We start from the raw sequence: 11,859 nt of genomic DNA, 5'->3' as shown, positions 1-11,859 counted from the left end.
AGAGATACAATGTGCATGTCGGAGGCCAAATTTATAGAATTAGTTACAGATTGCACATTAGAGGCTCAGAATGCACTGCCCATGAGAAAAGATTACCATCCGGCTACAGTAGAAGCCAAAAGTGTTAAATGACGAGTGAATGCTGTCATTAGTGATATATTTTTTAGCACTTAATTTAATTTAGCTTAAATGTGAAAAGCATGAACCAGCTAAAATTCTAAGAAGTTACCTATAAAACCCTATCAGATGAGTCAAAAAGAATCGTTAAAGAGCTTTAAAAAATCAAAAATACTAAATTTTTCAAACAATGATATCTGGAAGGCTGCCAGAGAAAAAGCCAGGCTGAAAAGTCCTACTTATATCTAAAAAGAGCACTCAGGGAAGATGTACCTGAAGGAGAAAGGCTAAATTAACTCTTCCCCATGGTGTCCTTGCTGTAGGAACTATGGGACTCACTGTCACCAGATCCTTTCCTCATGGAACATAGATACACAGGTATATCAGAAAAAGTAAGATCCAACATGGCTTTTTAAGGCAAAGAGATGCTTCAAAAGGTTATTGATGCTCTGTTAAGAGATCAGTGGGCATGTGGAGAAGAGGAACATGGTTGTATCATGTATAGAATTTCCCAAAAGCCTTTTGAAAGCTTTGGCACTAAAAGTTCTCAAAGATATTAAACTGTCATAGGATAAGAGAGAGGAAGCCCAGTAATTAATTAATAATTTTTACTTTAAAAGTTGAGCAGTCAAAAATTGTGGCTGATAAGTTTTTACATTGGAGAGAGGTTATCCAACAGAGAGTAAGTTTCAGGTCTAGAGTCAGCTCTGTTCACCATATATGTGTAAATGAACTGTAAAAGTCTGATTGTTACTATTAGTGTAATTAATCTCCTTTAGTGAAGTTGCAAATTTTCAGCTAATAGAGAAGCATTTGGGAAAATCAAACCCAAATCTGACCTTAAAGACTTGCGGAAAGCTCTCATCATATTGAGTGATGGGGTAATGAATGGCAAAAGAGATTCAATGTCAATAAATGCAAAGTAATTCACATGGCAAAATAACAATCCTAACTATACATATGCAATGATGGGCTCTACATTAACAATTCATGAAAGAAGTCTTAGAATAACTCTGGATAATTTCTTGAAATGTCAGCTCAATGTTCAGTAGTCAGAAAGGCAGAAACATGGTTAACAATAGAAGTGAATGAAAACAAGCACAAAACATCAGTACAGCATAGCGCAAGACCACTGATCACACACAACTTTCCTGACCACACAAAGGAAATGAGGCATGCCAAAGTGAGTGAGGCAAGCCCAGAAGAGGCACAGAGCTGTTGGGAAACACAGACACTGGAGACCTTGAGCCACATCTTGAAGGAGAATAGGTCTTTGCTTGGTGCCTGAACTATCATATCTGAGCTGCTTCTTTCCTCTTCCCGTGATAAAGAAACTCATCTGCTATGTTCAAAGCAAGGGCAAAACAGATAAAACTTTAAACAGCAAAGCCATTACCCATGTTTTTAGTGCCCTTGGGAGCTGTGCTGTAAAAGATAAATCATCCACCAGAAATGTAATTAATCAAGAACCACTTGGTGAACTTGCAACTCTCATTTTGGACTGCATGATCTTTCATGTTGAGATTGAAAAAAAAATAAAAAGGAGACAAAAATAACTGAAGTTCTAGTATGAATTACAAGTTAATGGGAGAGGGGGACAAAATAGGAATAACAGAGATATGCTGTATATTTTAGAAACTATAAGACCCTTTCTAGTTTTAACTTCTGTAACATTTAAATCGTATCCTGTCACTCTTCAAGTTATCTGCAAGATATGAGTTAATCTTGTACCTTTATTCTGACCTCCTTCTACTGCAAATAACTGCAAAATATTAGTGATCAAATGACAGAGACTTATAACAACATAATCATAATCTGAAGTTGTTCTTTGCTGAATAAATATGGGAGTAGAATGCAAACTGGAAAGCTTAGATTGAAAAAGAATGAGTACCTCAACAGTCCATAAAAATTACAAGACATACAACTACATGAGATGAACCAATAAGGAAAACAGGTACCTGTTGCTGAAATCTCTAAGTCCTGTTACTGGAGAGCAGTGTTGGTAAGAACAGCCAGTGTATATCATGGAACTGCCGCTATCAGCAGTAAAGTCAGAGGTAGAGAGGAAAAGGACTAATAGAATCAAAGAATTATTTCAGCTGCAAGAGACCTCTAAGATCATTGAGTCCAGCCTTTGTCTTAGTCCTACCAACCACTAGACCATTTCCCTAGGTACAACATCCACCTGACTCTTAAACACCTCCAGAAACAGTGACTCCACCACCTCCCTGGGCAGCCTGTTCTAATGCCTGATAATCCTTTCAGTAAAGAAATTCCTCCTAATATCCAGCCTGAACCTCCCCTGGTGCAGCTTGAGGCCATTTCCTCTTGTTCTGTAGCTTGTTACCAGGGAGAACAGACCAACCCCCACCTCGCTACAGCTTCCTTTCACGTAGTTGCAGAGAGTGATAAGGTCTCCCCTGAGCCTACTTTTCTCCAGGCTGAACAGTCCCATATCCTTCAGCATCGTATTCCTCACGTGAGACATGCTCCAAATCCTTTACTAGCTTGGCAGCCCACCCCTGTATCCTCTCCAGCACCTCAGTGTCCTTCTTGTAGAGCAGGACCGAAAACTGGACAGAGTATTTGAGGTGCAGCTTCACCAAAGCTGAATACAGGGGAATGATCACCTCCCTCCTCCTGCTGATAACACTGTTCTGATACAGGCCAGGATGCCATTGGCCTTCTTGGCCACCTGGGCACACTGATGGCTCATGTCAGCTGGCTGTCAATCAACACTCCCAGGTCCCTCTCTGCCTGGCAGCTTTCCAGTCACTCCTCCCCAAGCCTGTAGCACTGCTGGGGGTTGCTGTGGCCCAAGTGCAGAACCTGGCACTTGGCCTTATTAAAACCTCATGGCATTGGCTTTGACCCAGCCATCCAGCCTATCTAGATCTCTCTGTAGAGCTTCCCTACCATCAAACAGATCAACACTTCCACCCAGCTTGGTGTCATCTGCAAATTTACTAAGGGTGCACTCTATCCCCTCATCCAGATCATTAATAAAGATGTTAAACAGGAGTGGCCCCAGTACTGAGCCCTGGGGGACACCACTTGTGAACCTGCTGCTGTAGTGGTTTAGCCAGGTGTCCACCAAGTCATTACCCCTCCCAAACTACACCAGGAAAGAGAGAGAAATATGAGTGGTTTCTAAGTCAAGATAAGGACAGAGAGATTGCGCAGCAATTAGTGTCAAGTTCAAAACAGACTCAACATGGGGAGAAAAACATTTGGTTTAATAATAAAATGTAAGAACAGGGAGATGAGAAATAAAACTGAATCTTAAAAAAACGGTTACTCCTACCCCTCCCTCTTCCCAGGATTCTCCTTTCTTCCTCCTAGCGGCACAGGAGATGGGGTATGGGGATTGCGGTCATTTCATTACAGATGGACTTTGCTGCTGCTTCTTCTCAGGGGGAGGCCTCCTCACACTTTCCACTGCTACAGGGGCTGCCCAGGGAGGTAGTTGAGTCATCGTCCTTGGAGATATTCAGAAGATGTATAGATGTGGTGCTGAGGAATATGTCTTAGTGGTGCACATGGCAGTGCTGGGTTAATGGTTGGACTCAACGATCTTAATCTTTTCCAACCTAAATAATTCTGTAATTCCATGACTGGACACATATTTTCTGCATAACTGTCAGCATCATTTCTACAAATTAATCTTTGGACATGTGACCAGTCTTTGAGTGCTTACAATTCAGGTAGCCTGGTACTGCTGAGCAATTTCTGTGTTTACCTAGTTCACAGGTTTGCCTAACCTGTCAAGAAAAAAAGAAAAATTTGCCTTCTGGAGACTGAGCAAATAATCTACCTAAATATGAGAACATTAGCACTGTATTCATTTCCACATGACATTTAAGACTGTAATCCATGCTGTGCAGTGTCTGAGAGATCCTCGTTTCCCAGTGACTCATTTTACTTCCTGCTTGGCCTCTGAATCTAATTGACTCTTCTAGCTAATTTAGTTTGGATTGTCATTATGATTATGACATTTAACCAGATTCCTTTTATGTTTAATACATTTAAATAGTAAAATAGGAGCTGACCATTACTGACATTTGCAGAATGTAGACATGTGTAGTTACATTTTCTGTGCACTATCAATCCAAATGGTCGGAGAGGATTTTTTGTCAGGGAGAAAGTAGTTTTAATTTTTTGGTTCATTTCTTATTTACTCCATCTCTGTGAAGAGCTTACAGGCATAGCATGAGTATAAAGCTGAGATGACCCACATAAAATTTGTTGATCTCATTAATCACTGAATTAAATGACTGAATCTATTTGATTGCAATTACAAACTCTCCCACTCTCATTAATCATGGCATTAAGACCCTGATTTTCAAAGGTATCTGAGTGACTAACTTTTCCTGAAATCAGTGTCAAGATTCTTCTATGTAATTTGTTTGAGAGACTTTAAGTCATTGTTTTGGTTTAACAGAATTCCTGTATAAGCCAACAGACTTGGGGATTTAGCTATGGCTTACTGACTCTGCACAGTTAAAGAAATCCGAGGATTTATGTGTGTATAGATGAGAGACTGAAAGAGCAAGAGATAATAACTACACAAAACATGCGTCCTAAAATTGCTTCCTCTCAGGAATAACATTTTGACTGCTAGATAAATTACACTGTGTTTGCACTTTTGTGGAGCAATCATGACATCCAGTGGGCTTCTCTCTTACTGCAGGGCACCAGTACTTTGTCTTCATGACAGAAGGACAGGTGATGGGTCACAAATGGAAAACACCAAGAATATCTCCAGGAGAAGAACATTTTCTTTTAGTTTTTCTTTTTTCTTTTTTTTGAACACTTTTCAGATATTCATCAGATACATTTCTAATTATTAGTCTTGCTGGTTGCGTTAAGTGTTAAACATTATTTCAAGATACTAAGATCGCAACGCAGAAAGCAGCCTGGCACATTGAGCCTTACCATTAGTAGTTTTGCCACAAGCTCAGAGTCAAGGGTAGTCAGTGCTGCCCAGAAGCAAATCCAGCACTCACAGGGCTGTCACATGTGGTCCAGGGTATTCTAGTTTGCTGTGAGTTGGCTGTAATAGCAGTTGACTTTGTACTGGGTATTTCTCGTTGTTCACTAAACTGCTTCAATGAAGTCACCAGCATTGGTGCAGGGGCAAGAAAAAGATGAGGATTTTGCCTCCTGCTTGGGATGAAAGGTCACCATATTTATGGGAGCAAAGATTTGGAGCATCGTGCAGTGTAATGAGGAATCCATCATATCATGTGACTGGCATTGCTATAGCACAGGGTTAAATTTAACTGGGTATGGGTGAGTCAATGAATTTAAAAACCTTAAACATTAACTTCTCCTCTTCTATAATTTGCAGCAGCACCTAATGTGAACACATTTGTCCATCAGTAGCTGCTGGTGTATTCATCACTTCCTATTCTTTTCCTGTCCAAAGTTCATGTTTGCCATCTAGTCACCAGCACATGGGTATCTACAATCTGCTTGCCATTCTGTAAAAGGTTCTTCCTCAAAGAGAAAGACATCCATCTCATTCGTCAGTTTTTGCATTATCATTTTGGTCAGGGTCAGATTTGGAGCAAAGAACCAGATTCAGCTTGAGGCCACCACCCCTCCCCAGCCCCAGAATGACTAACTCTCTTTGAAGTGACTAAGGCTGTGCTGAATTAAGTTAGCACTTAAATAGTCATCATCTGGTTTCAGCTTTAATGATGAAGCCAAAGTGACTGTGCCTTCCTCTCAGATACAGCTCAAAAGAAATTCCCAGGCTCAAACCAGCTGACTATTCAGCAGTAGATTTGACTCATTTGTCTGCCATCTGGCAGATATTCAATTTGACTGCACTGTACAGGTTCCCATTCAGAAGGTTACGTCCCCAACCAGTCTTAGGCACTTCATTAAAAATCTTACAGCTTAAATACTGAAGAACCTGTGAGGTCCCAAGCATTGCCTCCAGCTAATCTCTGCAGATAAACCAGCATACTGGATGCTACTAGGATGATGGGCAAGTCTCAAAGGCAAGAGGAGCAGGGACTTAGCAGAGGCAGAAGGTATAAAGCCCATTCATTCCTCCTGACCTGCTCCATTTCACTGTTTCACATGGGAAGCAGTGGAAGCCCAAAGGCCACATGAGCAGTCACCAATATGCCCCACACACATATACTGTCACCATGTCACAGCCCAGAGACACATGCACTTGCTCAAATACACACTGTGTACGAAAGGAGAATGGTAGCACTAACAAAAACATAAATTCAGGGTTGGCATTTCATTAGTAACTAAGCAGCAATGGCAAGAGACACCATCCATTCTCTCCATTCATACTGGATTAAATGCCCATGCACCTTTCCAGTGCACAGCATTACTCTAAAGCCTTTAGAAGAAAATTAGAGTAACCTTTTCTTCAGCCTGCCAAGGGACTATCTAACCTTGTAATTATCTGGCTTTAGATAGAGGAGATACATTGTAATTGTGTACAAAAGAGGTCACAGGTTTATGCATACCCTGACAGACCGCAGGAAGAGAACTGTGGCAAAATCTCTCCAGCAGACCTTTCTAATTTATTTTCCTCCAGTGCATTAAATTTTAATGTCATCTTTCTGACCCATATGTTAGCATATTTATGAACATGTGATTAACTGGTACCATGGCAGAAAGCCCGAAGTGTCAAAAATTGTTTGGTTTTAATTGATTTTGGCTCTCTTTTCTAAAAAAATCAATATTGCACAAAGTAAAACAGATTACACAGTTGAGAAGGAAGTCAAACTTAGATGAACTGAAATCAGTGACTGACATTCAATAAAACCAGAGCGTTGTTAAAAACCTATCAGCTGCCCTGTCAATAAAGCAAAACTATTATTTTTATTTTGTAGACCCAACTATGGAGCAAGATGTACACCACAAACACAAAGCAAAAAAAGGTATATTCCCTGCCCCTTGGAGCAGACACCAGAATAACACAATAGAGAGAACACAGTTGTCATGCAGCGAGTGGGATCACCTCAGATATCCACCTCAGACAGGATATCTGCTGTGTTAGCCCCCACCAAGTTTTGGAAGGTACCTGGCACGTGGAAGTGTTAGAGGGGAGCTACAGACACAAACTGTGGTGGCCTAAGATGGTTCATAAGTCAATGTCTCTTGCAGGCTCACCACCTTCAGAATGTTTCTTTTGGAGTACTAAGGAGCAACACACTGTCAGCTCAAAATGTAACCTCTGGCTACACCACAGTTGAAATACGCTTTGATGATTCCTTTCCAGTCCACATGAAGACTTACTTGAAGACAGGGTATTTCTTATTCCCCAGGAAAAAAGCAAGACCTTCATTTGCTAAGTGTGCCATTTGTAACTGCAAGGTGAAAACCCTTTTCCAGGAGACCTGCTGAAATAGCACTGGTGAGACTGTATCCCAAGAACATCCTCACCTCAACCCATAGGGTACTTTGGGAGAGGAAAGAAGACTGTCAATCTTACTACTGAAGAAATTTGGATACTACAGACATTCACGGGGCCATACAAAAGGAGAGTAAGGGGAATCCAGCAGTTACAGCTTTTAGTAATTAGGGGATTGTATGAAACAATCATTACATAAGATAATCAAGCAGGCATCAGAAAAGGTTCTCTCACTGCTTAACTGAGTAACTATACTGAAAGAGTCTCCTCATCTATTTACTTTTTAACAGAAAACATATGATTTCAGAACACAGATGTGACCACTGACATAAAAAAAGTGATCCAAAGGCTTCATAGTGACTCCAGGTTTCAAGAAGGTGTCTAGTTGAGAATAAGAGCAACCCTTAAATTAAGTCTAAATGCTTCTCTCACACAAGAGGATGAATCAGAGTCCAGTCAGTTCATCTGAGATCAACAGGTGCTTGCAGCTAAGGACCAACTTCAAAACATTTGAAGGGTAATGTAGACTTCACTTATACACTCTTGTAAGAGTTGTGTAGGAAATAGGTCTTGTCTGTGCTCTGAGAGGAAGGAATAGATGAAGAACATTTAGAAGGATGCTAAATGTGACTGGAGCACCAAGCAACCTCGGCCAAAAAAGTCATGCTCCAGACATACACAAACACAGCGGCCAGGCTCTGCCCACTGCTCACTATTTGGTGCGACACAACTCCCATGGGGACAGAAAGAATACATTCTTAAAGTACTATCCTTTCATTTACCTGTGTAGGTGTGTTTAAGTTACCTTTAAATAAACCTGTGTCCATGGAGTTTAGCAAACAGAAGTCAAAGTCTTTGCAAGCAGCCTCTGGCTGCTCACAGCACTGGAGAGCTTCACCTCCTCCCACTTCCAAAGTTGGAGAGCAGTGTCAGTTCCTGTAGGGAAGCTGAGTAAGTTGAGTGAGATGATACATTCCCTGGACCATAGTGGGAGAGAGAAGCCTGGACTAAAAGAAATGAGAGACAAAAGCAGAAAAATTCCCGGTGGAGCAAAAAAAATGCTAACCACTTGACATGATCCAGGCTTACCATGTCTCTCTCATTTCCTCTCCCTGCAATATGATTGCTTTAAGAGCTGGGTTTTCAAACATCTGTTTTAATGTGCCTATGGCAACATTTTCGTGCTAGGAAAGGTGAGAAAGTAAGATGTGCTAAACAGCATATACACAACTGCCTCTCAGGTAAATGCCTCCTATATAAATCATCAGAAAAGAAGAACAAACCAAAACAAAAACAGCACAAAAAAACCCTCCAGCAGCTTCTTTCCCCTTCTTTTCTACACTTTCAGGAAAAAAAAATACAGAACTCAACATTACATTCAGTGAGTGCCACAGTGAGTGCACTTATTCCTTCTCATAAAGGCTTACAAACGCCATTCTGCCATGTTTGCTTTGTGTGTGGTGGGATGACTGGACAGCTGTGGGGAGATGGACAGCTGTGGGGAAATTAACATCTCCAGCCATTTGCTTTGCAGGAGAAGAGGCTAGGAGGTTTTAAACAACATGAAAATAGCATCTTTGCTTGTTTTTAAAACCTCCTTAATAAACTCCTACTTTTGACTGCCCAGTTGTCTTTCCTAAGCTCCAGAGGTCAATTAGGATTTAAATACACTTGAGGACAACTGTCTGATACACTGCTACGATTTGACTTTGTGGGCAGAAGTGCCTTGTTCCTTTGCAAGATCTGTGCAGCGGGTGTTATCAGATGTTCCTCAGCTGGCATCAGCCCTTTCCCACAGCAATCTCAGAGATTTAGAAAAGCAAAGTAGACCTCACATTTCCAGCTCTAAAGCACCCTTGGATCTCCATGTTACTTGGGGAATATGAGTGCAGCACACAAAATGAGCCTTCTCAGGAGTGTCTAGTGAGAAAGTATAAGTGTTGGTACAAGCCTAGCACAAAGGTAAAGGAATGAGTTGGGAAGATGATCCAAATTTCCCTCTGTGCCTAATCACTAATCAGAGGGAAATTTCTCCAGCATGGTTTTCTCAGTAGTTAGAATAAACAAGATGGAGAAGGGTAGGTGATTGTGATAAAGAGAACACAAAATGTATTATAGCTCAGATTAGCCTGGGTTTCAGTTAGAGAATTGGCCATCTCCCTTCACTTCTGCCCCCAAAACACTTTGGTCATTTCAGGGGTGAAAATTTTGCATTCCATTATCCTCCTGAGCAGGGGAAAACATGTAAAATTAATGTCTAAAAACAAAAGGTCTTCCACAGGGCATTTGAGGGAGTGGGAAAATGAAAGGCAAGAGAAACAGGGCAACACTGTACTGTAGCTGGGTCTCAGTCAAACTTCTCTGCTTGTTACTTTTTTTGGAGCCTTAGAGAGTTTGCTTTTCTGGTTTTATTGTCTAAACTGTATTGTAAAAAATAGTTTCTTTAAAGTTTTATCTCCTTTAATACTATTCACTCAGAAGACTCTTAGCCACATATAAGTTCTCTTTTTTTCATGAGATCTTATATTTAAAAACAAAGAAATTGTATGCGAAAGGTGGTTTTGCTTTTGACTATAAGCCTTTAAAACACAAACCAAGTCTGCTAAGGTCTTCTCTGTTAAAATATGGAAAGGGTTTCTACTTTTTTTTCAACAATTTAATAAAAGTTCCTCTACCCTGCTGGGTGCATTTGGAAGTAAAAAGAAATTATATAGAATATATTATTGATCATTCTTGGTGGAACACCAGCAATGATAAATCATATGGAACTGCACAGTTCATTAGACATTGACAGGGTGAGGTACTGCCCTTCTGGAGCATGTGCTGCAGACAGCAAGCAGATGCATTATAAAATACTCTCTTTTTTATTTAACTCTTCAGAAGCCTCTGAAATCAGAACAATTGCTTTCAGAAAAGTTTCACCTGTAGTTTGATCAGGCACTTGTGATGCACATACAGTGAAGACAGTGGAAGCTTTGCTTACGCAGATAAGAAAGCAAAAATCTCACTTTTCTGGAGAAATTGAATTACCCTTTATCTACCAGCATCATTCCCTTCCTATTTGAAGCCCACATATACCAATGCATTCAAAGAAACAATAGTGCAATGTAGAAATTCAAAATCCAAAGCTAGCATGGAAAAGGGAAAGTCACTGTTGGCTGTGATTATTTATACATCTAATGATGCTGTTGTCAGCACTACTGATGTTGTTCACCAGTAATTGTTACTTGCTTTTCCTGCCACTGCACAAATAGCAAGAGCAGGCAGAGGCTCATATACATTACTGCAGCATGTGATGCCTACAAATGGATTAATCAGCTCTCATTAGTTGCTAGGTAACAGTGCCTTGACCTTAGTGTCTCTTTAGCCAAGGAGGGACTGGGATGTGAGGATGCTTTGCATGTGCTCCGTGGCCCAACACACGTTGTCACCACATCTGCCACTGGGCAAGCTGCACAACTCGTCCCTCTGTGAATTGCACTTCACTGCTAAATAAATTAGAAAATGAGATGACTGTTCACATTGTGGCCTTCTTACAATTTCTTGTGTCTTCCTCAGTGGGACACAGACATGACCCAGTAGGGCTGTTGCAAGGCTCCAGGAGCAGTAGTGTGATTGTGTATTTCATTTCCAATTTATGAGATATTCTGATTCCACCATATTACTGTATTAACTGCTTTTATTTGCACAGTTGCTGTTACTGATTTGTACCACGCAGCCCAAACTGCACTGTAGAGATCACAAAAGGGATCATGTTGTAAGAAAGCAGAGGTTAGCACTCCCCTTGATAAGGATGGAAGAGGCCCATGTGGCCTGTACAACACACATATGGTTAAGGCACTGCCACCTACTTTGTGGCATCTAACCATGAACTCGATGATCTTAAAGTTCTTTTCCAACTGTAATGATTCTATGATTGTACAAATGTAGGTGAAAAATCGTCTCTGTTCTGACATGTTTACAACACAAATGGATGAAACACGTAAAAAGTAAAAGAAACTTACTTGGGTCAAGAGGAGGTATGGAAACACAAGAAAATTAAGATAATTGTGTGGAGTAAGACTTGTGTGGAGAGAAGCTAAAACAAAGCCAAGGAATCAGTTTCTGCTTTGTTACTTTGACATAGTCCAGAAGATATATTTGTACTTACCATCTCTTGATCCAGAAGCCACTTTTTCACCCAAATGCCTTTACGTGCATTGCATACAGTCTTTGGAGTAGGACCTCTAGATAGAGTAGTGGGCTAAGAACAATGTGATGGACTCTATTTTAGTAAAAAGCACTAAAATTCTCAGGTAAATAAGTTGTCTGACTCAAAATTAAAGCCCAATCTGATATATTTAAAAAACACATCTCTC

General features: G+C 40.6%; 1 non-coding gene across 1 annotated transcript; it reads left to right on the top strand.

Annotated features, from left to right (window-relative positions):
* The first annotated feature begins 11,253 nt into the window (after positions 1 to 11,253).
* On the top strand, positions 11,254 to 11,378 carry LOC133624741 (U6atac minor spliceosomal RNA). Its single transcript, XR_009818091.1, has one exon. It is a non-coding gene; the product is annotated as a U6atac minor spliceosomal RNA (small nuclear RNA).
* Positions 11,379 to 11,859: the final 481 nt, after the last annotated feature.

This window comes from Colius striatus, chromosome 1 (genome assembly GCF_028858725.1).
Source record: "Colius striatus isolate bColStr4 chromosome 1, bColStr4.1.hap1, whole genome shotgun sequence".
Classification (NCBI taxonomy): domain Eukaryota; kingdom Metazoa; phylum Chordata; class Aves; order Coliiformes; family Coliidae; genus Colius; species Colius striatus.
The sequence above is the reverse complement of the archived record's forward strand: the minus strand, read 5'-3'. Positions and strand labels throughout refer to the sequence as shown.